This window comes from Eriocheir sinensis, chromosome 15 (assembly GCF_024679095.1).
Source record: "Eriocheir sinensis breed Jianghai 21 chromosome 15, ASM2467909v1, whole genome shotgun sequence".
In the NCBI taxonomy this organism is placed as follows: domain Eukaryota; kingdom Metazoa; phylum Arthropoda; class Malacostraca; order Decapoda; family Varunidae; genus Eriocheir; species Eriocheir sinensis.
The window spans coordinates 8,925,747-8,931,995 of record NC_066523.1 but is presented as its reverse complement, the minus strand read 5'-3'; the positions used below and the strand labels follow the sequence as shown (position 1 = coordinate 8,931,995).

The 6,249-nt window shown below is 44.7% G+C and overlaps 1 non-coding gene across 1 annotated transcript; it reads right to left on the bottom strand.

Moving 5' to 3' along the window:
• Positions 1 to 504: 504 nt before the first annotated feature.
• Trnae-cuc (transfer RNA glutamic acid (anticodon CUC)) lies at positions 505 to 576 on the bottom strand. Its single transcript has one exon. It is a non-coding gene; the product is annotated as a tRNA-Glu (tRNA).
• Positions 577 to 6,249: the final 5,673 nt, after the last annotated feature.

The window sequence follows — 6,249 nt, the reverse complement described above, 5'->3', positions numbered from 1 at the left end:
TTGGTGGCGTTCCAGGACAAACACGCCACCGGGTCGACCTTCGCAACACAACACAACACAAAAGCAACACAGCAGCAACCCTCAGGCGCTCGTCGCACATCGACCCGCACGCCCACAGCCGCCGCCTTCCTGTTTATATGCAAAAGTTAAGCTTAACACCTGCCCAGCACCTGCCGCGCCTCTGCTCCCCCTCCTCCCCTCTTCCTGGGTGTCCTCCTGTCACACCGCTTCATTATATCGTCTTCCCTTTCTCGCTTGACTGGCTGTGTCCTTCATGCCTCACGATACCCTCCTGCTGCTCTTCTGTTCCACTTAACTCTGCGTCACACGGGCTCTTTTTGTCCTTGGCGACCACCTAAACTGTCTGCATTGCTTCATTCATCAATACAGACACGTGCTGCATTCAAGGGTTAATTAAAACACATACTTTCACTCAGGCTACCACGTTTTCAATTAAGTGACGTTCTTATTGTCCTCACCAGAAAACTCACGATGTTAAAATTCTTCCCGTGCCGGGAATCGAACCCGGGCCTCGCGGGTGAGAGCCGCGTATCCTAGCCACTAGACCACACGGGACTGATAATCACAGAAAACTTTTATCTCTGTCTCTCTCTCTCTCTCTCTCTCTCTCTCTTGGAGGGATGTTCATGCCTCACGATACCTTCTCTCTAACACTAATAAAAGCCCACCGTGGTTTAATAGCGAAATTAAACAATCAGTCAATGAGAGAAAATTGTTTTACAGGTTAAAGAAAGAACAAAGCACGCGCGAAAATATTAGACTTTATAATGATGCCAGGCGACGAGTAAAAAGATTAGTTTGTCAGGTAAAGCGTAGATATGAAGAAAATAATGCAGCCAACTGTAAAAATAATCCGAAATCTTTCTTCAGTTACATAAACATCAGAAAGGCGATCAAAAGTGGTATTGGACCTTTAACAAACAGCGACGGTACACTAGTGACTGACAGCAAACACATTGCAAGCCTCTTAAACAATTACTTTTCCTCGGTGTTTAATACTAACAGTCTTCCTCCCACTACCACCAACACCAGAACAATTGTAAATCTCGAGCATGCATTGCTTAATTTTGAAATAACAACCGATGAAGTCCTTAAAGCTCTCCATTCACTTAAAACAAATAAAAAGTCCTGGACCCGACAAAGTATATCCTATACTGCTTAAAGAAACAAAAAGCGAAATACTCTGCTCCCTCACTACCGAATTCAATTTGTCCTTGCGACAAGGCATCGTCCCTTCGGATTGGAAAAAGGCTAACGTGACACCGATTTTTAAGAAAGGAGACAAAAAATTACCAGGTAACTACCGACCCATTAGTCTAACTTCAGTTGTAGGTAAGCTACTCGAGAGCATAATTAGAGACAAAATTGTGAGTTACCTCGAAAGCCACTCATTAATTGGGGATTCACAACATGGCTTCCGTAACAAAAGATCCTGCCTGTCAAACCTATTGACCTTTTATAACGATCTCTTCTCAGTTTATGACGTAACCAAATAATTGGACGTAGTCTATCTTGATTTCCAGAAAGCGTTCGATAAAGTCCCACATCATAAATTACTTTATAAATTAAAGCAAAAAGGTATTGACGGTCAAGTAAACCAATGGATCGCGAATTGGTTGAGCAAGAGACAACAAAGAGTTGTGATTGACGGATTTAACTCAGAGTGGGCTCCGGTCACTAGTGGCGTCCTTCAGGGCTTGGTTCTTGGCCCAGTGCTCTTCATTATTTACATCAACGATGTGGATGTTGGACTCAATAATCGCATTAGTAAATTTGCAGACGACACAAAGATTGGTAACTCGGTTCTCACTGACGAAGACAGGCAAAGCCTCCAAGAGGATTTGCACAAAATTTCAGCTTGGTCGGATAAATGGGAGATGTCCTTTTACGTAGACAAGTGCCAGGTCCTTCAAGTTGGAACAAAAAATAAGAAGTTCGATTACGAAATGCGCGGCGTTAAACTCAAAAGCGTTCAATGCGTTAAGGACCTGGGGGTCAAAATCGCGTCAAACCTCAAATTCTCACATCAGTGCATCGATGCAGCAAATAAAGCGAACAAAATGTTGGGCTTCATTAAAAGAAACTTTTTGTTCAAGAATAAAGATGTAATACTTCCGTTCTACAATAGTTTAGTCAGACCCCACTTGGAATATGAGGTACAGATTTGGTCTCCCCACCATGCAGAGGACATTGCTAAATTAGAAGGTGTTCAGCGTCGAGCAACAAAAATGATCCCTTCCTTGCGCAACAAATCCTTCGAAGAACGGCTTTCCACCCTTAACATGTTCTCTCTTGAGAAACGTCGCCTCCGAGGAAAACTGATCGAATGTTTTAAAATACTTAATGGTTTCACGAATATAGACAGAACAAAATTGTTTATGATCGATGACACTTTACGAACGAGGAACAATGGCATAAAACTCAAATGAAGACAAGTAAATTCAGACTGCACCAAATTTTTCTTCACCAACATTGTAGTGCGAGAATGGAATAAGCTCCCACCATCAGTGGTCCAGTGTAACACGATTGACTCCTTTAAAAACAAGCTCGACCGTCACTTCCTTCAACTTAATATTAACTAGAGTAGAAAAGCAACGTTTAGGAGCCATCTGATTAATGTAGAATCACTTAGGTTTAAGGACAGACCACCTAGTCTGGACCATGGGGTCTGTGTGGTCTGATTTTCTATGTAATTTTATGTAATTCTCAATTAGCCCCAAAACAGACACTGAATAAGGATGGTGGGCGAGTGGTGAGCCGTGGGTCGGGGAAGGGGGTGGGGGGGGTAGGGGAGGGGGAAGGCGAGGACTCCCTCGTTCCTGAGTAATTCCTTTCCATCACCTGTCTGGTCATGGGTACTCGCATATTGACGACCTGCGATACTCGAGCTGTGGCAAGCGGCTTTACACTCATAAATACACCTTCACACACACACGCGCTCTCTCTCTCTCTCTCTCTCTCTCTCTCGTATTCATGAATGTTCGATCCTTGTAGGCCGACCAAAGACTTCCCATTTAGGGGTCTGGACCGAGCCACCTTGAGAAATAAAGAGACTGAGTAAGTCCGTGGATAATTTATTCTAATCGACTTGAGGACATTCTTGGTGCGGCCGGCGGGGAGGGTTGCCTTTAACGCGGCATTCCACGCACCTTGACAACAGAGGTAATGGGAGGAAAGGCCTTAGAGAGCGACAGCGGTGGAGGTTTCAAGTTCCCCTCAGCCCTTTCCCTTTCCTGCTCCCGAAGGACTACTTAACTTGCAACAATGCTTAACTCGTGTGGTCCCCAAAGGATGTGAGGATCGACACTTGGGGAGGAGGACTCAGGTTGCATGAGGCGGGGTAGCAACGAGCACTGATTCGCGTTCTTGTCCTGGTTTATCTATGAATCTGCTAATAAAGCAGTGATGCTTAAGGCGCACTACAGAAAGAGTGAATGGCATGAATTGTTTTAGAATATACAATTTTGATTTACTTGAGAAACTTCTTCCTTGTATAAAATTTTAATCTGCATCTACATTTTCGTGTGCATTATCGCAAACTGCGGAACGTATTCGTGATTGTTGCAAATGCAAAGTGTCTCGGTTGCTTTAACATTATACAAATTAGCTGCTGACACATATTACTAAATAACACTCTGCAAACACAGATGTAAGCAAATACACATACTTGTGAAGACAAACAACTGCCCCCATAACTTTAGGCGGCAAGAGAATGCGCGAGACACTAATGGTTTTTATTCGTGCCGCCTCGCCATCACCAGGCGGATCGCGACGTGTATTTCTGGCGGTGAAGACTGCGTGGGGGACCAAGGCTGTTTTCACGTGACGTCACACTGAAACAACAGACATTGGAGATGCGCTTCCGAGGGACCACTGAGGGACGAGGTGCATGTTTAAAATATCAAAGACTGAATATGCCAAAATGCCGCTATTTTGTTGAGTTATTGGGCGTGTAAAAAGATATAATAACACATGCAGGAACGCTGAAGAAAGTGGCCGCTAACTTGGCAAAAGTTCACTCATCAGAGGCTGGGAAAAGGCATCTCCTTGTGTGTTGTGATAATTTCTGTAGTGGTTAGTATAGCATTATTTTTCTTTTATTTAACGCATACATTTCAATAACCATAATTTAACATCAAAACTAGGTGTGACACGCGGCAGTGTGACGCACCACGTGCACCGCCCTGGCCACAACACGCACCATGCATCTGATCTTTGGTACATGGATTGGAGGAACTCGTTATACTATGAAAAACATTCTGCTTCTATTATCAGTGATATCTGTTACACAACTAACCTTGCCAAATTCAAGGTAAACGATTCTAAGTCAATCTTACCCAAGCTATCCCAATCCACCAAGCCATTTTTTACCTACGGAATATTTTTATTTTTTTTACCGTAACCATTTATCGTTCTTACCATACGAACTATTCTTCTGTTGCCATATAAAAAAAATGTGTTTTAAACATTTTACTTGTTATTTTTGTTGATGTTGTTGAGCAGCTGCAGCAGCTGTTGCTGCAGTTGCTACGGCTACTAACACCACAGGTACTTATCTGATAACCCCCTCCACCACCCCCTCCGCCGCCCTTCCACCCCCTTTGCCGCCCTTCCACCCTCGCCACTGCCACCACATAATCATCCCTGTTTCAAACAGGATAGGCCAGGGGCAGAGACTAATTTACCGACCTCCTTTTTCCTTCTCTCCCTTCTCTTCCTCTTCTTCTTCCTCCTCCTGCCACTACAAATATTTTCAGAGGTGGAATCTTCTACCCATCTCATCCCATTCCTTTCCCGTCTCTCAGCAGTTTGCTCGCTTCTCCCCTTACGCTGTGGTGCCCGCCTCCCCTCCTGCCCTTCCTCCTACCTCACATTCCAGATTCCCCTTCATCACATTTCCTCTCCATTTCGACACAACTGCCAATTCCTCAAGACATCTGAGCCTTGCTCCCCAACACTGACACGCAAAGCAATTCGGTAAAGTAGAAAAAAAAGGTGACGAAAATATATAAGAACACGGATTTCGTCTAATATTCGTTATAATCGCAGACCTTTGAAGCGTTTCGTTAGGTGTTCTATGAGGCGGCGGACATACCTCCTTCCCTCTCCCACAGATCTTCGTCTTCCCATCTCCTCAATTACGGGAGCGGTGCCTTGGAATTAGCCAGACGAATCTTCCGCTTTCCTCTCCACTCCCTCTTTCGTTTCTCTTACCGCGCGGCTCAGTACAGGATCTCCCGTCAATTGACAGAATATATTTGCATGTTTAGCCCTACACCCGGCGCTGGGCGGGCGTGTGGGCTCGTGTTTACATCAGGGCTGGAGTTGAGGCCCCACTATTTTACCCACCTAGAGAACCCCCCTAAACCCCTATTACCCCCTCCCCAGCTCTACCTCCTACTCCCCTCTCCCTATCCACGCCATCGATGCCGCGGTGAACATTTTTTTTCTTCTAGATACAATCCTTAAACATCACCATCCACCACCACCATTATCATCACCACCACCACCATCATCTCAACCAACGACAGAAACTACAAGAAAATGGTGTCACATTGGTCTTGAAGTTGATAAAAAAGTAATAGATAGTACTAGTAAAAAGTTATATCAGTAATACAAGAAAACATTGATTGGATAAAAAAGTAATAAAAATGATAATTACAATAATATGAGACGTTGCTGACAGAATGGAGGAATGTGTGTGTGTGCGCATGTGTGTGTGTGTGTGTGTGTGTGTGTGTGTGTGTGTGTGTGTGTGTGTGTGTGTAAGGGGATGTATGTACGAGGACAGGTGTGGTGTGGTAAGCGCCCCTCCCTCCTCCCTCCTGTTCACATACATAAAAAAAAAAAAAAAAAAAAAAAAACTGTGCACAGTCTTGTCATACACGTATACACTCTCCACGGGTTACAAAGAAAGCGTTTCGCCAAGGTTATTTGCGCACCAAGGTTAATCGAGAAGCAACGAACACAAACACTAATCTTGCAGTGATAGCGCACGTGAGGAGCACCGAGAGAGGGTTTAAAGGGGCTGCATCCGCCTCCACTGTTACACTCGACGAGAGGCGCCACGCAGCTCCACGGCCTACCTCTGTGCGTGTGCCAGCAGCATCCAGGCAGCGACAATGGAAATTCATGCACGTGACCCCTGGCATAAGCTTCCCTTTGTCTCCTTTTATGATGCAACAATTTGTAGTAATTGTGTGGAGCCTGATGTGTCACAAAAATATT